Source organism: Pteropus vampyrus, unplaced genomic scaffold (assembly GCF_000151845.1).
Source record: "Pteropus vampyrus isolate Shadow unplaced genomic scaffold, Pvam_2.0 Scaffold74, whole genome shotgun sequence".
Classification (NCBI taxonomy): Eukaryota; Metazoa; Chordata; class Mammalia; order Chiroptera; family Pteropodidae; genus Pteropus; species Pteropus vampyrus.
This window is the reverse complement of record NW_011888855.1, coordinates 8,120,637-8,144,313: the sequence shown is the minus strand read 5'-3', so window position 1 is coordinate 8,144,313 and position 23,677 is coordinate 8,120,637. Positions and strand designations below refer to the sequence as shown.

General features: G+C 41.2%; 1 protein-coding gene across 1 annotated transcript in view; it reads left to right on the top strand.

Moving 5' to 3' along the window:
* SPOCK1 (SPARC/osteonectin, cwcv and kazal like domains proteoglycan 1) overlaps positions 1–23,677 on the top strand; it is a 479,285-nt gene that overhangs the window by 215,281 nt on the left and 240,327 nt on the right. The gene's annotated exons all lie outside the window — the stretch shown is intronic.

Genomic DNA, 23,677 nt, shown 5'->3' with positions numbered 1-23,677 from the left:
AATTTACATGAGCCATGAAAATGAAACTTTCTTCTTAAAAACAGGTTAATCCCGAGCTTTCACAAGCACTGATATTTCATTTGTTAAGTAACTTTGTCATGGTTTCTAAATGGAACTTGTTTCAGAGTTGGCTCACTGACCACTTGGGTTTAAGTCGATTCTCAGAGGGCTCTTCCACTTACACCAGCAAGCATAAAGCCAGTCTCCTGGTGGCCATTGTAAATCACCACCAGTGTCCTCCTGTGAGTTAAGACAGATACCTGTTCCTATTGTTCCATGTGTGGCTGCTGCTGGCACAGGCCTTGCTGCAGAAAATGATGGTAAATTTTACTTCCAGTATGTATATACAATTAATGCTGAAACTTGGAGGAAAAACATTACCTACCAAGTATCAAAGGTCTAAGATTCTGAGAGTGACCTCAGTTTTGTAGCTTGAGTATTTGTCGTGACCGTGATGGTCAATTTGACACAGAAATCAAGGAAGATGTTGACGTGTAACATGGTGGCAGGTGCCCCCTTTCTGGCCTCTTGTCATTTTAATGGGCTACTCTTTCTCTGGACTCTGGTTTTCTTAGAAGCAAAAATGGTATTAAAATTTCCACATATACATTTTAGCTCAAGTAGGGCAACATTTTATTCTTTCATAAATACAAGCACTTATTCATTCTCAAATATTGATTGAACTACTATGGTGTGCACAAGCACCAAGCCAGGTTCTGGGGATAAAGCAAGAAAGCTGTGGTGCCCACCCTGGAGGAGCTCAAGTGGGGAGTGGGGAGGTAGCTTGGTCAATAATTGCAGTGAGATGTGCTATTAATGGCTGTGATGTAGATGGGTTTGGGGAAGCATTGAATCTGGAGGTGGGGACTGTGTGTGTGGGTGTGGGTGTGGGTGTGGGTGTGGGTGTGGGCGTGGGCGTGGGCGTGGGCGTGGGCGCATGCATGTGCACACACACAGGGAGTAGGTGCCATGGAAGGCTTTCTTTTGGAGGATCTTTCTGGGCTTGTTCGTATCTTAGTGGCCTCCAAGAGCCTCACTTTTTTATGACTTTACCAATGATTGAATTGAATCATCACAATAAATCATATACAAGCATATGAAGGTATTTGTAATTTAGTTTAGAAGTTTTTCATCAAAAATGGTAAAAATATCTAATAATTTCTTTTAAAAGGATATACCTTTGTTTTAGAAGAACGTTTAGATGCAGAGCAGCACATTGTTCAGTGCCTGGTAAACATGCTGCTCTACAAATACATGTAACAGGATTTTGCTTATGCGGAGGTACCTCCTCTGACAGTGGCAGATTCTCTCTAGCCCAGGACCAGTTATAGGTTCCTGTCCTTTAAGGATCAAGTGTTGCATAAATAACTGCCAGATTTACTCTTCCCCAAGGCTTATAAACAAATACAAAAACTTTACCCAGGGGAGATATTTTTATTGTTGCCAATACACATTGGAAAGGTAATACTTGAAGGCAGGCATCGTTTGCCCTTTAGGGATAAATGATACTTTCTCTTGATTTGAGGGGTTAACACAGAAAATTTGAGCACTGAAAAGAACATGGTATTTACATCCACTTAACCGAAAAGTCCAAAGAATGATGGCAACTATTTCCAGCAGAGCCCTGTCCCCTGCTCCCTCTTTTTCTAGCTTTGCAGGCTTGGAAGCTGGATCTGCTTATATAAATCTTACCAGAAAACCTCCTGACTTTACGGGGTATAATTGAGGACCTTCGCCGAGAAGGCCCACTTTCTACCTCAGGTGTAGCTGCTGTTGGCTATTTATATACAGAGCCATGGGGAGAGGAGGCAGAGCTGGGAATAGCCTTCACTTAAAATATCAGCCCCAGCAGATGTCATCAATTACATTGTGTGCTGCTCAATAAAAATGGGAGGTTACTATATCAGCACTGACACCACTTGCTGAAATATAAACCACAGGCATGGAAGATGTAGAGCATTTCATCTCCCAGAAAATAGGAGAATTGCTGAACTCTGGTGGAAGTCATCAGCCACAGAGGTCATTTCCCCTCCTACGCTGAAAAAGAATCAAACGTGGTTAAGGTGGTTTTGTGGTTGGGGAAAACTTCCTAGTTTGTAGAAACCGAACATGTTGAAAGCACTTCAGAGTTTCAGGTGACAAATATGGGCTGGGATGGAGATGGAAGGGCCTCATGATGGAGGTAGGTATGGAGACGGCTTGAAATGAAAGGCAGGAAAAGGGGAAGGAAAGCTGCACGTGGGGAATTCTGGTGGAATGTAGCCGGAAAGGTGGATTTGAGGCAGGTTGTGCAGGACATACCATACCAATCTATGAAGTTCGAATTTTGTTTTATTGGCAATGGGGAGCCATAGAAAGTTTTTGAGCAGAGGAATGACATGATGAGGGCACTATCTTAGAGGACTTAGTTTGGTGACTCAACAGCTGTGATTAGGAACCCAAGACATACATGCTAAATTGTCTTCCTCCTACGGCCTCTTGGGTAACTTCTCCATGGCATCATTCATTGCCTGGGAATTTGGCTGTCACAGGTGTTTAGACTTCCCATTCGGCTTTCAGGTTGCTCCTGCAGCTTCTGATCATCTTAGGTGTTGGTGTGAATAGTTAGAGTACTCATTGTATTTAAAAAAAAATAGTTGTTTACCTGTAATTGCTCTCTTGGCTTAAGGGTATTTACTGAACTTGGAACAACAGTGCTTCATAGAACAAGCACTTATCATGTAATAGGCTCCAAGGCACTTAGCAGAAAAATGCCTTACCTGCCAGTCTCCTTCAAGGAGACTGAAAATGTCTTTAACTTGTTATCTTTAAGGGAATCCTTAATACTTTTGTCAGTGGCATATAATAGCCATCAACTTCAGGCCATCAACTTTAGGCTTTTCTAAGAAGAATTCTTTCTGAGATTTGGGTAGAGTAGGATACCCTTTTTGATTATGATGATTTAATGCCATATTTCAGAAGGGACAGACAGGAGTTCAGAATTGAAGGGAACAATCAACTCAGATGAGAAATTTCCTTTGTGAAATGCACACAGACAGACACCCTGCAGAGAGAGCCGGGTAGGCTACGCAGATTGAGAGGGCAGTGGGTAAATGCCAGTGGCTTCCTGTCTTGAATAGGCAGGAGAAGTGGAGGCCCTCAGCTGGACCTCTGCAGGAGGCTGGCTGAGGCTGTAGAGCTCTGGAGTGATTCAAATTCTGCGTGGTCTCAACACCTTTCCTCAGCTGGCCCCTGGAAAACCTGGGAGCACACAGTGGGTGTTGAAGAGATATGAGGTTTATGCTTCTGAAAGTGGCATCTGGTCCAGCAAGATGCTTCCCCAAGAGAAAAGCCCCTAACCAAATAAGTCTGGTTCATATACGTATTCTGTTCATCTATTGGAGATTCACAATGCTCATTAGCAATTCAAATGCTCTAAGAAGTCTTTTAGTAAAGAAGCCCATTTAACTTACCATTTTCCAAATTTGCCTTTGACCACGTATTTTTATTTTTTCACTCCACACTTATCAGGTACGCCTAGAGGACAGTGTATCCTGTGGGATGTGCTTTGACAAGGGCAGTTTGGGGTCTTGGGTTTTGCAGTCAGATTCTCCAGGCTCAGAACTTGACCCTGTTGGTTACTAGCAGTGTGATTCTAGGCAAGTTGCTGAACTTCTCTGTTTGTAAGCGCTCCCCTCTGGAAATGGCAACAACAAAAGCATTGAGAGGGTTAAATGAGTTAGTATGTCTGGCATCGAGGAAGTGCCCGAAGTGCTCTGTAAATGTTGCTTTAGCAAGTAATGGATCTTTTTCATTTCCCCCTCTTCCTGTTTAGCTGCCTCTCCCTGTTGCTTCCTCACCTTCCCGCTCTGGTCTTTCTTCTTTTATTCCCTCCTAGGAGCCTTCAGAGTTGTAATGCTCTGAAGCCCAATCATGAGGATCTGGGGCTAAATTGGAGCTGGCTTGTTTCATATTAGGTGGGCCACTGTAGTAGTGCACCCCAGATCCTCATTATTGGGGTTGAAGAGGTTCAGGCTTAATGTGACATTCATTTATTCCTTCAGTCATTTATTTCATAAAGTTACCAAATGCTTCAGGTTTAAACCTGCTGTACTAGATAATAGGGACCACACGAAGGAAGGCCTCTGTGTGGGACATCACAGGTTATCAATCATAGTCATCCATCCGAGGTCTTACACAGGCATGAGGTGTGTGTCAGTACAGTCATCCCCCTGATCTACAGTAGACACATTCCCAGACCCCCCCGCCAGTGGATGCCCAGAAGTGCAGATAGTGCCAAACCCTGTACATATTTACATATGATGAAGTTTAATTTGTAATGAGGCACAGTAAGAGGTTAACAACGGTAACAATATACTGTAATAAAAGTTATGTGAAAGCGATTTCTCTCTTTCTCATAATCGATCTGATAACCGAGGCAGCTAAGTGACGGATGGGTGTATCGTGTACACAATGTGGGTTCACTGGACAGAGGGATGGCTCCTGTCCCAAGTGGGGTGGAGCAGGACGGGGCAATATTTCACCACACTACTCAGAATAGCGCACAACTTAAAACTTATGAATTGTTTATTTCTGGAATTTCCTATTTGATATTTTCAGACCACAGTTGACTTTGGGTAACTGACACCGTGGGAAACAAAACTACTGTACTGGGGGTGATGAGGATGAGACCAAGAACAAGTGAGGAAGGGAAGGGGGTTTGGTCTGGGAAACTGGGCAATCCATGGAAAGTCAAGTGTTTATGTAAGTTGCATAGGTCAGATTTGGTTGAGGTGATGGTTTTTGCTGCAGCTTGGCCTCGCTCAGCCTGTGACTGGTACGGGGACGGTGCACCACCAACCTTTGCTGATAACAACACTTTCAGTGGAATAATAAAGAAGCAAAGACTCTCTTTTCCCTTGAAGTGAGGTGGCTGTTGAGGAAGGTTATCCAAAAGGCTTGGAGGGGCAAGAAAGAGAATTTATTGAACCACACAATACTGTGAAAAATAAAAGGTGTTGCTTTGGGGATTCAAAGAGTAGAGGATGAAGAAGAAGCAAAGTGAATTCTAACAAGTTGTTACAAAGCTTCTCAGCCAGTCCTTTTTGAAGAAGAAAATTAAAATTATTCATAATGCCTTTGCTGAATTAAAAGATTTTCTTCTTGCGTTGGGGGTTTGGGAAGGTAATTTATGTATATGACCAATCCATGACTTTCATAAAAATTCTGATTACCTGAGGATGTCCTGAAGTGATGGAACACAGGTTAATTTAGGTTCTGTACTATAGCCGTGGTTCATTCAGGAAAGAACCCACTAATTTATTTGGCTGTGAAGTTTCACTTGATGAGACAAACCTTTTTAAGAGAGATGGCTGAAGGCGGATTTATCATGGAACTTTTTTGGAGACAAGTGGATTCCTTTAATGTGGAATAAATGAATGTTTTAGGTAAAGTGTATAGCTGTCGGTTTTAAGGAGAATGTTTTCCTTCTGGAGTGAATACTAATCACTCTTCCAGAACAGTTTGGCTGTACCTAAGTCTCAGAAGAGGCTGGTGATCTTCAGAGCAGAATATGAACTTGTAGAAATTGATCTCCAGATAAAAATAAAGCTTGAGAAGTCAGGAGCCCCTTTCACTCATGTTGTTCACTTGAATAGAAAAAGAAGAAAAACCTTGCCCTTTGCCTTGAATCTGTTATATCAAGATCCTGACAAACTCAATTCTGACCAAGGTTCTGAACTGTTTTGAGGCGAAATTTTTAAAACTCGAAAGGAGAGAGTTCTTCCTGTGTTCCAGCTGTGTTTCTGGAGCCAGAGCCCCATGGATTATCACAGTATTTGCGTTTTGTTGAAGTTTTAAAGGGCCCACGGGGAAGGCAAGATTGTTTATTTCTAAAATCATTCTTTAAAAAGAGATTTTTTTTCTCCCTCCAGATTAATCTGAAATTTTACATGATAGGCTTAATAGGAACCTTAAGTCCCCATAGCTTTCTTCTTGATGGGGAATTTAACCTCACCCCCAAAAGAGCCTCTGATTTGCATTCATACAGCCTTGAACAATTTTCTCTGTTTAAGGATCCATTCACCTCATCTGATCCCTTGAGCTGTTGATTTTTCAGATGCAGCTGGCCCGGTTTGTGGGAAGCATCTTAATAATTTTCTCCTGGTTCCCTCATGTTTGGCTTGGTTTCCCGCTCTTACCTTTGTCTTTCCATATAATTTAAAGACTCTTCTTCCCCTACAGCATCAGCTCCTCTTGCTCAACCCACGCCGGCCCCAGACAGTCACATTCCACTCACAACTCCCTCCTACTGTCATCTCTTCTTCTGTTTCTTGACTATGACAATAAAATAGTATTAAATTTTTTTTTTTTTGAGTATTGACTTTTAATGTTTCAAGTCAATTCTGCCAGGGAAGAAACAACAACCTATTCAAATATGGGCATGCTCCTGCTTTAACTCAGCCTGTCCTCTTTGACATTAGATCAAATTAAAAGTTTTATCTTTCATCTCTGGCTGTCTTTGCCTCTTTGCTTATTTTAAGGAGAGAAAACATCAGATATGAGAATGAAATCCCATGGGTGCCCCTCCTTGGTCCTCTTTCCCATTTTCATTTCCCTAAAGGTGACTACATCATTAACATGCTGTTTTGCTTCATGTTCTTATAATTTTATGTCATAAATGCATGTCTACAACCAATATGTTACGTTATATGTTGTACAACAGAAAGAAAGGTTTTTTTCCCCTCTAACCTGTGTATTTTACTGAAAATTGTTTTTGACGGGTTTTATTTGATAGTTGTGGATGTAATTAATTCCTTTATTTTGTATAGTTTATCCATTTATCCCCATGTTGGTGGACGTTTATGTTGTCTCCACTTGTTTTGCTGTTGGGGCTGCTTTTTAGTAGCATTTCTAATACATAGTGATGGAGTCTTCCATCAAGGCAGTTGGCCCGGAGAGTGTGGTATCCAGGGGTGGGACATGACTCTGCTGCCATTAAAATGTGCAACTTCAGGCAAATCTTGTGGTCTTTCTTGACTTCAGTTTACTCATCTCTGAAATAAAGTGGATGGACGAGGTGGTTTCTGAGGTTCTGCTCATCTGCAATAGTTAAGCTATCATGGCTGCATGCAGCACAGAGTCTTTATGTTTTTCTCATAAAAGAAGGAAAAATGAAAAATGTGAAGCCTGATGCTCTAATTTCAAAGGTTACAGTTTAACCAATGAGATGTGAAGATAACTTGCATAAAATTAATGGAATTAAATGGGCCTTTTAACCCTCATTCCTGAGGGTTAAAAGGCCAAAGCAGGGGGTACTTTCTCTTCTCACAGAGTCCTGTGGGCACTGCAAGGAGTGGAGGAAAGAGCAGGATTTAGAGGGTTCAAGTCTGAGTCTCAGCTCTCCCATTCACTTACTGCATACATTTGAGTAATTTGACTTCTCTAGCCTTTAATTTTTTCATGTATAAAGTGGGGCTGATAATATCTGTCCCGTAGGGTGTTTGTGAAGATGGAGTGAGATCATGTTTGTGGAAGGCCAGGAGTGGGTGTGTGGCATGTGCTCAGTAAACCTCAGTTTCTTCTCAGCTCACTCAGCTTGGTCAGGTACGAGTGTGGGCTCCGAGTCCCCATGCGGTGCTGATAGCTGCCTCATTGTTACGTTCCAGCTGCCCTGGCTTCTCTAGCAGCTCCCAGTGCCTCTAGAACCAGGGAGCAAGAGCTGTTCGAGGTTGTGTTCCACCCTGTGCATGGAATAATAGGGAATCATGAAGGGTAGTAAAATTCTCCTTGCAATTATGGGGCACTGCGGCCTTCTATTACTATGTTTAAAAGGCTCTTTCAGCACGAACAAATTCATTTTAAAGACATGTTTATTACCTTTCCCCAAATGCATAAAATGTAGTGTTTGTTTTATAAAAAGAGGAAAAAAAATCCTTCCTATTATTCCACCTGCTAGAATAACAGCCCCTGAATTAATTATATTGTATTTGTTGAGTCCTAATGATACAGCCTTGGTTTGAGGAAATTCTCAATAGGGAGAAAATGTCAGTTGAATTTTAAAATCCATCAATAATGCTGTTTAAATTTTCCTCATTTGCAACTGTCGAGTGGATTAGAGTGTTTTCACAATAGGGAGATGGCTTCCTGGAGAACCATTGCCGGACTCACCTATGTTTCCATAGCTCTTGTGCCTGAGAGGGAGAGTTTTTTGTTGAAGGTCTTCAGTTACATTATGTAGCAGTTCATTGCTGGAAGCCTGTCAGTTGTTCATTCTGCCCTAGTCACCATGTATGATGAGAGGCAAGGTGATATATTCGAAAGGCCCTGAGCTTTGCAGCCTCAAAGATTGAGTTCAGTTCCCAACTCTTCCCTGTAATAGCTGTGTGTACCTAGGCAAGTGCTTAACTTCTCTGAGCCTTGATTTCCTTATCTGTAAAATAGAAATTACGATATTTATGACATTTATGACATGAGGGGTCTGTAAAACTCCTGATGTAGTTAGTGCCGGACCCAGTCTTACTATAATGAACACGGTAAAGGCAATCAGCTTTGGTAAGTGATAGAGGACTAATGTTTTGTTCTAAAGTCTTAGGTTCGAAAGGATCTTAGAGCTATTTGATGTGTCTACTTATCCCATCCAGTGTGCAACGGAATTGATCAGTGAGTTCAGTCAGTGCTTATTGATCACCTAATAGGTGCTGAATTGGCTACATGTAGGAACTATGAAGAAGAATGGAACAGAGGTTTTCCTCAGGGGGCTTGTAGCTTATGTACGGGGAGGGGGTAGAGGGAGAGAGGGAGAGCGGGAAGAGACAGACAGACAGAGACAGACAGAGAGACAGAGACAGAGACAGAGAAAGAGAAAAAATAACCAAGAAGGTATGTTTGAGATGCCCTGACAGAACCTTGTAGACTGGGGTTCGGGTGAGGGAACAGTCAGCCTTCCCTGGATGAGGGTCAGGAAAAGGGTCTTAGAGGAGGTGACTCAAGAGCCTTTCTAAGGATGGGTTGATATTTGGAAGTGAGCTGGATGGGCAGCATCTGATGGGAAGAATGTTTCCTGATAGCTGAGCATTCAATGGCTACAGAACTGAAATTTGATAGGATGCTTCTTTTAAAAATACATTAAGCTATAAGTGGAAAATGTAAGTCAATACTTTAGCAGGCTATTTCACTCTTTACCCAGTTGTGTCTCAAGATTGTTCTGATGTTGAAATACCCCTAGAGCAGGGATTGCAAGCAATGAGGCGAACCTGGTGCAGGATCATAGGGAAGGGTGTGCAGTTTGTGACAAGCTAGGGGTCTGGTTATGAGGGCTTGGGGGCCTAGCATTGCCAGGACTTCTGATTTCTGAGGAGGAGCAGGAAATGAAGTTTTTGTATGTTTTTGAAACCTCCTAATTCTTTGGTATCGGCAAATAAATCCATTATCACTTACCAAACAAACAAATCTTTGAGAGGGTAAACATGCCTTTGGACTGTCTGTGGATTCTCTCCTAGAGGGAAACCGAGGGCCTCATGGTCATACTTTGTCTTCTGCTTGTGGTGTGTGTGCTCAGCAGGCTGATGAGTCCTTGGGGTCCCTCTGACCTGGAGCAGCAGCATAGCCTGAGTATGCAGGCGGTGCCTAGTAGAGTTAGGGACATACCGCCTGAGTGGAAGTTATTTTTGCCGAGGCAGCGAACGAGACCCGAAGCCACATGTAAGAGCACGGGAGTCCGAATGCTAAACCAGGCCCCAGGCAGGGGGCTGGGTTATTACTCCTGTTTCTTGGTGGCTGCCCGCACCACCAGTAGATGGATTGTTTTAATTTTTGAAAGAGGGATGCACACCTCTGCCCTCACACAAGCACACTCCTACACTCACACGAAATAAGGTACTGCAGGGATTTACAGACACATACCACGCCTCAAAGAGCAAAAGTGGAGCCCCTTTGATCTTGGGAGTGATATCATTAGGTGTGGAGTTTCCTTTCTCTGGAGAAGGAGTGGGCAGCACCTGGGCTGGGGCAGCCTGGCTGGGAGGAGCCATCCAGTTGGAGATGGGTGCTGCGCACAGCAGTCGGCCTTGTGCGGCTCCTGCTGCTCTTTAGCCAAAAAATAATGGTAGAAAGGGATAGAAAAAGTGGAAAATGTCAGAGTCAAGAAAGATTGACATTCTGTGCCCACTGGAGTCATTGTGACATTTAGCCCCGAATTTGCCCAGGGTTTGTGCCGCACATGAGCCCTCACCCACACTTTGCTCCAACCCCCTCTGACTTCAAGACAGGTAGATAAATGTGTGTGAGGTCTGCTACAGTCACTTCCAGTCCATTAATGCTCAGTTTCCCTATAGGAACTTACTTGAAATGTCACTCAGCTGTCCTCAGATCTGTAACCAAATGCATGATAGCCTGACATTTCTATCTTATTTTAAAAAAACAATTTATTTTCTCTGTCACATTCACTAGAAGGTAACTTTTGAGAATAAGGAAGGAAGGAAACACACAACTTTACGTGCCTGTGAAGTAGAAATAAGGCAGGAGAAGTGTAAAGTGTTCTGGTACTGAGACCAGAGACTGCTTCCTGCAGTGAGTTCTCAGAAGGTGAGTTGTGTCGGGGTGGACCACACTCTCGACAGACTGGCAGTGAATACCACAGTAAGTTTTTACGATCGCTTCCTCTGAGGTCTCTCAGTGAACACTGATGGTTTAGTGCCAAAGTGCAGTTCTGTAAGTTAATCCAGGGATAGACCAAAATAATAAAGAGTACACAGTCCTCTAAAAGTCTGATTTGATACATGAATTAAATTGAGAATATCAGGAGGAAGAGATTGCCTGCGTCTCCATCAGGGAATACTCTGCTTTGTTTCTGGGAATTGATGAACATTGGGAACAGAGAGTTCTGGGCTTTTCCTGAAAGGAATGAGGAGTTCAGATGATCTGTGCTGCCAATTAACAGAAGCAAATGGATCTCCTCTTGCCAGCCAACTGGTGGGTAGAGCCAGTGTCCTTGGCCAGACATCGAGAATCTAGACCAAAACTTTGATACATGCAATCATCCCGCCCCCTCGCCAAGACTGAAAGTCAGTTCAAACCCACAGGCAAATGGGCATTCTTCCCTATACACCACCAGAACCCCACATTCTTAGATATGTGCATATACTGCTATGCTCAATAAAATTAGCATTTCATTCAAAGACATTACCAAATTCATATTAGATTTTGTTGTTATGAAATCCTCTGTCACCAACAAAACTATTAGCACAGTGGCTACCCTTGGAGGGGTGGAGGGCAGGGTGTGGTTCACAAATGTTTTCTGGAGGTGAAACAGGGTCCTCATGGTAGAAGAATTTAGGCACATTGCCACAGCACCTAGATACAGGGGTTTCATCCTGGAATATTTTCAAGCAGGTGTTACGAAGCACTTATCAAAAACTCAGTAGAAACTCTAAAATGCCTGATTTTAAGCCCTGTGTCATCTTGACAACCCTGCTAAGATAAATTTTTTGTAAAAATAAAAATATATACCCTTAGGAAAAAATGTAATTTTTGAGTATGAGCCATATAAGAGTTGGCAGGCATCTGCTAATAATTACAATTTCTGCTCTTAGGTCGATCCTGAGTCCTGTTGCTATCAGTGATTAGGCAGGAAGAGAATTTTCCAGTTTACATGGCAGAATTACACTGTCAGATGAAAAGTGAACGTTTGTCATTCTGTGTTCATAGCATGGTGTAGATTCCTTCATCCAGAAGTGGTTTCAAGCTTTATGTATAGTTTAAAAACTAAGAGTGGGGTGATAAAAAATCAGGGGTGTGGGCGAGTCTCCATATGAGCCAGCACAGGGTATGGGATTTTGAACTCCTTCAGGTATAATAGCTGCTTTGGCTATTGGTTGGGTTGCTGGTGGAGAGAGAGCTGAGGATTCTGTTTGGCTCCAAATGATAGCCCTGGAAGCAGTGCACGGGGCGTTGCAAAGTGATGGATTTTGGCTCCATTCATCTACATTCTTTTCACAGCCCAATCTGTGTGGGGATGGGGTGGGCCGCCTCAGGGCAGGGGAGGTGGGCAGAGTCACCATCGCTGGGATGTGTACACCTGAGACTGGGCAATCACGTGGTGGTTTGCTGTTGGGGCAGTCGAACATCGGGTGGGGATAGGGGTACTTATCATCGACATTGCTCTGGCTTTGAGTTTATGTAGTTCTGTGATAAGGCAGGTCTGTCAAGAGGTGATAATTTATAGTAGATGATTCCCCACAGGATTTCCTCAAACAACCTGCCTGTTGGCACATCTAAGGTAGATTTAGTTTACCAAAGTTATGTCTATGCAGTTTTGCATGAATACCGAATATATAAATTGGGCTGAAGCCTCATTCATTGCAAATACAAAAGACTGAGAAAGAAAAGATGGCTGGATCACTGGGTGTTCCTCTTCATAGTAAAGGAAAGTAATAATCCAGTTAGTTCAGAGCTTCACACATTTGAAACTAACCTGTTTCTCTGAGTGGATTCTATTGTCTTTGGCAAGACAATATCTTGCCAGGGCTGCAGATACAGGCATAAGTTTCCAAATGAAGTATGATTTCTCAGTGTGCCACTCAAGTATAGAGATTGGTGTCCTCTGTGGATAAATTAATGTTTTTGCATTACACGAAGATGCTTAAGTAAGGGAGTGAATACAGAAAAAGATAAGAACCATCATCTTTCCAGAGAAGCCCCTGAGGGCCTGGAGGACTAGATTAGGCTGGTCGTCTGCTCTCAAGGAAAGCCCAGTCCCCATATGTGTGCTGGACCCCCATCCATGGATGCCCTGCCACAGCCCCAAAGGCCATGGTCTGTACAGATTCTTGTCATCTGACAGCTTGTGTTGCTGGGAAAAATCTGAAGTGCATGAAAGATTAAATGTGGTTTTGTTACCACATCAAATAATAATTCCCTAATTGTTTAGAACATCACGCAACTCTCAGATAAAGAGGGATTATTATGTGTTTGGAGGGTGTGTGTCTAGTCAACACATCTGGTCAACACTGAGCCAGTCTGCCTTGGAAGAGAATGGGGAGGGACCATCTCTGCCTCCAAGGACATTTAGGCTAACCACCAGATCACTGGAGTGGGGTCTCAGTAAGAAATGATAATGCCAGCTGTTGGTCATGCTGTAGGCGTTTTTCTATAGAATATTTTCAGTGGCTACTGTGTTCATGACTCTAATATTTGCATTCTCCCTCTTTGCTGTGTATGAATTCCATTTTTCTTAGAACCATGCTTGCTTCTATGAGCTGATTCTTTAAATGTACAAATGGAAAGTTGTCTGGGTGGTATAACTTTTCAGATAGTATGGAGGGAGATAGGAGAATTGTAATTAAAAGAGTGACTTATGGTTAGTTACCTCTTAGCTATTTGACTGTTCCTTTAAGAATTTAATATAATAGTTAGCAAATAGTTTACACCAGGGCCTTCACATATTGTGTTCTCCACTTAACATGTTCTCGGCCCCTTCATGTCACCTGTCCAACTCATCCTTGGGATCTCAGTTTATATGTCACTGACTCGAGGAAAACTTCTCTTGACCCTAGACTAAATTAGGTCACTCTCTCTTAAAGTGTATGTGATTTAACAATTTAAAAAAATTATTTACTATTTTTTCCTTGGATACACTGATCTCCTTGGGAGCAAGCCTATGTTTGTCTTGTGTACTTTTGTATTTCCAAGGCCCAGGGTAGAACTGGAAACAAAATAAGTACTGAGTTAATAGGTATTCAAGAATAATAATTACCATATTTTCGAGCACTTACTGTACGCTAGTACTATCTATTCTTCTTTAAAAAAAATGTATGTGTGCATGCATATATAATCTTTGTTAATGCTGACAAAAGCTGTAAAGAAAACATGGTTGCTCTCAATTCACAACTGGGAAACTGGGCTCAAATGTTGAGAGTAGAATATTCAGAAGCTTTTTAAAAGGTTTAGGATATTCCTATGTAGTCATCTGGAAAAATATCCATGATACAGTTATAAAAAGCAAAACAGGGTAGCTAATATGATTTTACTTGTGTAAAATAAAGTGTTTATTATGTGTATATATATATTTGTTTATATTTACATATAAAATATCTGCATCAACACCAACTTGTAACCATTTATCTCTGAGGAGTAGGCTAGGAGGGGCATGAGGAATTTTACTTTTTATTTGTATTGTTTTCATGTTGTCATTTAAAAAATTGTAGTGTGATCCTCTATTTTTAAATAAAAAGTACAAGAAAGACAAGGCCTTCCCAAAGTTGCCCAGGCAGTTCAGTGCCTCGGGGGATTCAAACTCCAGTCTGTCTGGCTCTGAAGCCCGCGTTCTGTTCATGACATCGTTTCTGTGGCTGGAGTAAGTAGTTTCAACTGGGGGCGGGGGGTTTGTCCCCTAGGCAATATTTGGCAATGTCTGTAGCTATTTTTGGTTTTCATGCACCGAGAAGGTGCTACTGGCATCTAACAGTTTGAGGCCAGGGACATTCCTGCCATCCTGCCCTGCACAGGATGCCCTGCATGGGTATCCAGCCCGACGTGTCTGTAGTGCTGAGGCTAAGGAAGCTTGCTCTAGAGGGGCAGCCAGCCCTGACTAGACTGGTGAGCGTGGTGCCCAGTTCAGCACCGTGTGGTGTGGTATATGCCCAGCACTGGCTTAATGAGCACTGCGTGTGGATCTTGCTCTAAGGCCACGTAATTTCAGTGCCCGGTGGAAACAGCAAATGTTAAAACATGTATCGACCTTATCCCCAACCAAAGCTTTTAAAAGACTGAGACAGAGCGATAGGCTCTAACTGGGCTTTTAGAGAGGTGATCACCAGGAGAGAGAAGGTCCTGAGGAGGTCCAGGGGTGGAGGGAGCCCCTGTGTGCCTTAGCACACCCTGAGGGAAAATCGAACATTCTTTTAGGAGAGGTGAGGATGCCTGGATTTCCCCCATTATCTCCTTGAATGATTTACAGGCTTATTTACTACTTGAAATCTGGTGTCATGGAGCCATCCCCAAGCAGATCAGGGGCATGGTTCTCTTGGCGCCTACATGAGCAGGTCTCCTCCGGTCGGTCCCCAGTTCACTCGTTACCCAAAGGCCCCTCTAGTAGCTGCCCAGATTTACAGTGAGTCCAAGGGCAGAGCGCTGCTCTGCCAGATTCAGAGTATCAGCCTTGCTGCTCTGCTGGGTGGGCTCTTGAGAATCACCTCACTTCACAGAGGGGAAACTGAGACCGTAGATGGGAGATCATTTGTCAAAAACTACCCAGCTTATTGCTGGCCTGGCAGGACTGGACCACAGGCCCTGGCTCCTGGTCTTGCATCCAGCCCTGCTCATACAACAGTGGGAAGAAAAGAGCAATCTTTTTCTTAAAGACAAAGAGGCTAATAGATGAGAAAATGCTCTCCTTATGTGGGTGAGGTTGGTAGGATTTGCTTGGGCAGCAGAAGGTGGGACCAAAGATGAAGGGTGAGTGCCTTCCTTACCTTTTCGATGACTCAGTAGTGTATAGTTCAGTGGTTCTCAAAGTGTGGCCCTCAGACAAGCTGCATAGCATCACCTGAGAACTTTTTAGAAATGCAAATTCTTCAGCCTCACCTCAGACCTACTGAATGGGAGACTTTGGGTATGGGACCTAGCAATCTGTGTTACCTAGAAACAGCCCCCTGGGTGATTCTGATGTACCTCAAGTTGGAGAACCACTGGTGAAAAGGAAAGTAGATGGGACTTTGCTTTCTGGTATTGCCATTCCATTAGCTGAGACCTGGGACATGTCACCTGACTTCTCAGGCTTCAGTTTCATTGTAGAATGGGGATAGTGAAACCTAATCTGCAGAGTTGTTGGAAGAATCCGTGAGCTAATGTAAGTGAGTGTGATTTGTACAGCATTAGCCAAATAATCAAGTTGAGCATACACTTGCTCTGATCCTCTCGGACTGGTGAATATCACTGTCGTGTCCTCGTATGTGCCTTTGAAGCTGCTTTGGTTCTTCTTTCCCTGCAGAATAGTACAATTTGTTCCTGAATGTCGAGGCCATTCCATGTGTCTTCCTGATCACCTTTCTGGAAGACTTTGCTTTTAAGGCTCTGTATGTGGGAGCAAGAAGCCCACATTGGCCAAAAAAGGGGAAGAATGTGGCTGAGGGAGCAGCCAGGAAGGTTGTGTAGTAACACTGACCCGAGGTCCAGAGAAAAGACCTGGAAGGCTGGTTCTGCGAAAGCAGGTAGTCATTACCACCTGAGTAGGTCGAGTATGGGGACTTAATCAGTGAAGAGATAAGAGTCATCGTGATATAGACAAAAGCGTTAGATAACTAACCTGTGAAGGGCTCAGCCTTAGTTCATCTAATCTCAGCTATCACTGATTGAAAGATAGATTAGTTTATGTACCATTTAAAAAAAAAAAAAAGCCCCAAGCTAGTCAAACTGATATGCTATTAATTGTTTAAAAATCTTGATGTCAGTGTTCAAATGTGAAAAACAATAAAAACAGTGCTGAATGCTATTTACACATTGTTATATTCAATTTTTACAACAGCCCTATGAAATTGGGGCTATTAACCTATTTTACAGGTAAGGAAACTGAGGATCAGTTAAGTTGCCAGGTAGGGCACAGGCCAGTAGATTTTTTTTCTGTAAAGGGTCTGGAAGTAAATATTTTAGGACTCCATAGGATCTCCTTCAATACAGCTCAATTCTGCCTTATATCGTGAAAGCCGCCATCGGTGAAATACAAATCATGGGCGTGATCATCTGCCAATACAATTTTATTTATGGACACTGACATTTCAATTTCATAAAATCCTCATGTGCCATGGAATATTATTAGTTTAAATTCTTCAATCATTTAAATATGTAAAAATTATTGTTAGCTTGTAGGCCATACAAAAACATGCGGCAGACTAGATTGGTTCTGGATTTGGCCCTTGAACCATGGGTTTTGACCCTTGGTTTAGATTCACCCGTGATTGGAGTTTAAATCTGGTGTGTTTCCACAACCAGATTTGAATCTTTATTATATTATACTGTGCATTATAAGGAGAGGTGGCTGATCGTTAACTTGTTTATTCTAAAAACAACCAAAAATCACAACCCTGTACTAAAAGTACTGTTTGCCTTAATCATGAGTTTTTAAGGAAGATCTAATTTTAATTTCCTCAGAATTTGTGTCTTCTTAGCTCAGTGTTAATTATAATTTGGAAAGTCATTTTGGCTTTTGAACTGACAGCTTGAAATGTAAAGTTTTAAAAAAGTGAAACAAACATGCATATGGTATTAAAAAACCTCACTTCAAAGGTATGTAAAATAAAAAGTAAATTTTTTTCACTCTCTTGTTCTCTTTTATGCCATAATTCTTTCCATAGATAGTTATCATTAAGAGCTTCTTGAGTATCCTTCTGGAAACTGACTGTGTGACTACAATAGTGTGTAGACATACTCATTTTTATCTGCATGCTTGCTTTTTATGTACTACATCTTAGCTCTCCTTATAAACTGATCTATCAACACATTTTTAGTGGATGTGTAGTGTATTTTTAGTGGATGTGTAGTATTCTATTGTGTATGTACTCCTGAAGTACTGCTCTTTTATTTAACCATGTTTTCATTTTTTTAGATTTGAGTTATTTCCAGTTTTTTAATTATTACCAAAAGTGGTTCATTGAATATTGCTGTAAGTAAATCTATCATGCTTCTGTAAGTTCATGGAAGCGAAGTCACTGCATCAAAGGAGATGTGCATTTTTGATGCATTAAGTGTTTTTCTTACATGAAATTTCAAACAAGCATTCTCCTGAGCCAAGAATGTCTACAGAGAATAGCATTCATTGCTGGTGGGAAAATTGACTCCCTCCTGTCTCCTGTAATTTTTCCAATTATCTTGTTTTTTGTTTGGTGAGGAAATAGGTCATGTTTTATCTTCAAAAGAGTTGGTAGAGAATTAGTACATGGGGACAGTGAGGTTTTGGGCTCCAGATCTCATTATGTTCTTCAACTTCCATTTAAAGAACAATTACCTTAAGCAAACAAACAAAAACATAAAAAATGTGCTTAGGGCCTGCCTGTTCAGGATTCTCTGGTGGGAAGCAACAGTGGTTTGTGAAAACTGTAATTTCCATGAATTTTTCTCGAAGTTTAAGGGAGGATTGTTAATAGCTTACATATCAATTGACACCTCTTAATTTTGAGTATTGACTCTGTTCCAGCTTCTGTCCTAAGCCCTTATATCTCTTGAATGTGCACAGTGACACTAGAAGGCTGAAACTATTTTCATTTCTATGCTCATATGAGGAAACTGAGATTTAGAGAGGCCCAGAGTCATGCAGCAAGTGGTAGGGCTATGCTTTGACCCAGCGCTAACACCCAAACTCCCATTCTCGACCACCAAGTGCACTATTTTCTATCATTAGTTATCAAGAAATTTTGTATGTATCCTGTACTACATGATAGAGATTGGTCAGTCAGTAGTTACTAGGGAGCCCATAGAAGTAGATGAGGCTTCTGCCTCCTCCTTCATAGCTGATGTTGGAAACAGACTTTTCTACCAGACCGTGAGTTCCAGTGATAGGATGATATGTCACTTATACCTGTGACCTTAGCGCAGAAGGGTGCTCTGCAAATGTCGATTGAATGAATGAATTAAACAAATACGTATAAAATAGAGAACACTTTAAGACTTTATATTATCAGGGGCTAAGTAGTATGCTGTATAAGTTAAGATGATGTAGTTTTTAAGGGTGAAAAGGGCTTAGAAAACTTAACACTTCTCTATATTTCCTTACCTAGGAATGAAACCAAAAGAATAGTAAATTTTATTTTTAGTACGCTAAAACTCTGCTCGGTAGCTAATTCTTAGCCTTCAAGTGATATGTAGAAAAATAGGTGAGTTAATATAAGGCTCTTTTATTTTTCCTTAGTAAAGAAACATCTTTTTTTTTTTTTTTTTTAAATTGTGAATTTCTGTGGTGATGACTGGTTGTGTAGCTGGAATAGAAGAGATGTATCTGTTACATTTTCTGAGGTCTGGTTTCTTATGGGTAACCAAGGAGAAGGGAGATTGCAAAGAAATATGCAGTTTGCATTAATTTCACAACTGTAGGATGGTGGAGGTCCTAACCAGAGCAGAACCAAAATTTCTGCATGGCTGGTGGCACCTGGACCAAGGGTGAGTGTGACCAGGCATGTATGCCACTGGGCTGTACAGGAGCTTCGAGACCTCACACCTGAACCAAGGGCGAGTGTGACCAGACGTGTGTGCCACTGGGTTGCACATGAGCTTTGAGACCTCCGGGGGCTCCTCCAGGCCTCAGCGTGAGAATGGAGCTTGCTAATGCCAGGCCCTGGGTTAGGTGCCTGCTTCTTCTGCTCCCTGTGCCCTGCCTCGCCTTCCCACACTCTGCCACCCGGGCCCCCCTTGCATCCATGGTCTCCTCTTTGACCTAGTTTATGCCTCTTCATCCTTCAGACTGCCCTTCCTCGTTGTTGTTTTTTTTAGAAGTTTTCTTTTTTTTTTTTTTAAATTTTCTTGATCATGGATTTTATTCTTGAAGAATATCTGAAGGTAGTTAAAGCTCCTTAGAATTTTTTTTTTTTTTTTTTTACAATAGCACCTAAAAATTTTGCATTTCAGAGAATCCAAGACTGGGCCATCTGACCACAGCTCTTCCAAGATTGTTGATGTTGCTGAGATTTCGAGTCTGCAACTATCTGGGCACCTTGGCAAAGTGTGAACCCCCTCACGCTTTCAAACAGAAAGCTTTTCTCACTCCCGCAAGTTCTTGATGCTGGCATTGCCCTCAATTTTGCTTTCATTTTTAAGGAGCAATAGTGAATGTGCAATTAATTTCCTCCTCTGCTTATGTCCTTAACTATTGATTAGAACCAACAATTGGTATAATAATCCTTTGAAGTATAATTATTTCTTATAAATGTTGTATGAGTCCTAGGAAAGTAATGGAAAGATGTACTTACATCCATGTGTTCTTTTCCATTTCTGAAACCAATTATTTTTCAAAAATTGCCTTTGCAGGTTGGCTATTAAGTCGAAATGATCATTGACTTCTTTTTAATACCAGCATCAAGGAGAATCATAATGAAACATGATGTGTTTACAATTAATTGTTAGCTATCAGCTGGCAGCTTAATGCTAATGTTTATTTACTGTTTCTAGGGGGACAAGTGATCATGTTTACTAATATCTCCTAAACTTTTTTTGGGGGGGAGGGGAGTAATTATATTTTTTTAAAAAGTCTTACAGGATTATTTTGTATTACTCAGTTTAAAGTTATACCTTTAAAATTTTTATCCATTTTACAAGCTATTTTAGACACAGGTCAACTTTGTCCTGGATATGGGTAAATTATACACAGGTAAACTTTGTCCTGGATATGGGTAAATTATAAAATTAATGTTTAAAAAATGATTTGTCAAAGGTCTTTGAAAGAATCTGACTCCTTCATCTGGTAGAGGGTTTGATCTTTAGTTCCTGTGTTGGAGGGTACCAGGCCAAGGTGACGGGGGCCGGCATGGCAGAGTGTCTGGTGGGGACAGGCCTGCCCACGTGCCAGCAGTTAGTCGCACAGAGCCTCAGTGGAGTCATTAGCAGTCATAAATGTGGGTCCTGTGAGCTCCTTCCATTGAAGGTGGAACAAAACTTTGATGACCCGGGTCAGGCGAGACTCTGTCTTCTGGCAGGACCCACTGACTTGCCCTTCTCTTGTTTTTAAACTTAAGACTCCTCACCCTGTTTTTCATAGTTCTCTCAGAAATCATTTTTTTCCACTACGGTGCCACGACTTTGGGAAGACACCTAGAAATCAGCTGTAATTCATGCTGATTCCTTTAAAATATCTAAAAAAAAAATTTTCCCCCAAATTCTGTGTTTTTCTTTCTCACATCCTTCATTTTATAAATCCCATAGTAGAAGTTACAGGCTTGCAGTTACCCAAAGGGCAGTGTGCTTCCCGGTGCTCTCTCCTGGTCTCAGCCTAAATCTGAATTTTGCATATGTTGAACTTTGGGGTTCATTTTCTGTGGATCCCTGTGTCACTAGCAGTCTCTTTCAGTCTCTTGCTTTGTGTTTTTGCCTACCCATATCGAATGCAATATAGTCTCTTTATAGCCAACATGTTATTTTTATGTGCCTTACTTTATTACACATGAAATGAAACCATCTCTGGCATTTTTTTTATACTCAGTGAATTTTTATTAGCATTGTATCTTACATCAACAATGACATAAGCTGCAACACCCTTCTCTGGAATATTTCCTGAGACTGCTGCCACTGTTTGGAATGAGTGCTGTTGCCACATTAATGGAAATGGTTTCATCTCCATTGCTTTCATCTCCTTAAATAATCCTTTAATCCCTGTGCACTGCCCACACATTCCAACTGTCCTTGCCAGCACCGTTACTACAGCCCACAGAACTGGGTGGTGGGTGGGGCTGGCCCACCGGTTTCTCAATCATTACAGAATCATTAGTTCTGGTGCCAGCAGTGATAAGAGCTGGAGGTCTCATACCTGAGGCCAGCTGTGTTCATTCATAATAAGAGACTTAGCAGCTATGTATGCAACCAGAAAATTGAATCAGCAGCACCATCAGTGCATTAAATTATGGCATTTTCCTACAGAGTTTCTGTAAAAATGTAATAGTACATTTGGCCAGAACCATTTCTTATGCAGATTAGCTTAGGGTCTTTTGGTAACACTGGGAGATAGGACGTTTTCTCCACAAATAAGTCATTTATTATCTGAGAGACTTCAAAAACCAGTTTGTTCTGGTTGGTACCCACATACAAATGTGGCAGTCCATGTTTAGAGGCTAACATTTTTTTCTACCAGTTTTGGAGAATCACCTTCTTGATGACCTGTCTTTAGTCTTAGGAAAATGAGACTGAAAACACAAGCAAAAAGAAAAGCTCTAGTGCTGCATTTAAAATGTAAAACGCTAGCCTGCTCCTGGCATTTGTGTGAGTGTCATTGTAATTTCAAGATTTAAAATAGCTTCCAATTATATGGCATTATAGGACCCCCCGGCCTTCTGCACACACACACTTTCCCCCAGGTGCTAGCTCTTGGGAAAAAGGAACATGGACTGAAGACTGAGCAGAGGGGAACATCAGGGACTCGGCTGTAAATGGGACGAGGCACCTCCCAGGGCATGTTTGGATAGTTTCTAAAAGATCATCCAACAAAAGATGATCATATTCCTTTTTATTTTATTTGTTTTTTAAATGTTTTTAAGTAGTTAAATGTTTTTAACACTCAGATGGTTCAGAAGTGAATGAATGAAAGAATGCAGTAAAAAATCTCCTTGTGACCAGTTTTCTCACCCTATAACCACTGTTATTAGGTTCTTGTGTATCCCTCCAGAGATATTTTTAAGCATTTTTTAGTTTGTGTGTATATTCTTTTTCTCCTTTTTTTTAAAAAAAACATAAATGATAGAATATTATGGTAAGCAGTGTTCTGTACCCTGCTTTTTACAAGTATCAATGTATCTTGGAGATCTTTACATATCTGTGCGTGGAGATCACTTTCTCCTCTAGCCCACTGTTCTTCCAGTCTATGTACAGTAATTTATTTAACCGATCTGCTATTGATGGACCTTCGAGTTGTTTCTAGTATTTTACTATCACAAGCAGTGCTGCAGTGAATACTCCTGTTTCTGTGTCATTTCACGTGTCATGTGCAAATTCTTCAGTTTGCTAAATTCTCAGAAGAGGAATTACTAGATCAGAAGTTATATGCATTTATAATGTTGATGACTATCACCAAATTGCTACCCCCTTCACAATGGCAAGTACTAAGAATAGCTGTTTCCAAACTACCTTGCCAGTCGGTATGGCTGTTCAAGTCCTTTGTCCATTTTTCTAGTGGGTCCTTGGCCTTTTACTTGTTCATTTTGGGGAGCTTTTTATATATTAGAGAGATTAGCCCTTTGCCTATAATTTGAATGAATACGAGAAAATCCCACTGGTAGTGTTTGCCTTTTGACTTTGTTGATGGTGTATTACTATGTAAAAGTTTTATTTTTATGAGTTCATCTTTGTCGACTTTGACTTTTATGGCTTCTGTATTTTTTAGGCATGACTTAGAAGGCCTTTTCCACTCCAAAATTAATAAGGAATTTTCTCATGTTTTTCTCCTATCATTTTTTTAATTTTACCTATTTGGAATTTATTTCAGTATATACCTTAAATACAGAACCAACTTTTTTCTTCAGATGCTATCCAGTTGTCCTTACATTACTAGTTGGATATATATTCCCCCCGCTCCCACTGATACGAGATCCCAGCTTTACTGTATACTGAAATTCCATTTATATTTGGATTGATTTCTGGACTTTGTACTCTGATCCATTTGTTTGTCTATATAGTCGTATTTCAGTACTGGTACTGCACTATCTTAATCTTTAAGGCTTTTTTTTTTTTGATTAGTTTGTTCTTTTTTCCCTTAGATTCTGTATATAAGTGAAATCATAGTGTTTATCTTTCTCTATCTGACTTAAATATCTTCTAGGTCCATCAAAACAATATCTTTTAACATCCCCTTCTTTTTTATATGTAGAGGTCTTGTTTTCTTATTCTTTCAGCCACTCTATCTTTTGGTTGGAGCACATAATTCTTTTCCATTTAAGGTACTTACTGATAGGAATGTAGTTGTTACCGTTCTTTATTGCTGTTTTTGATACATGTTTTTTCTTCTTAAAGAAGT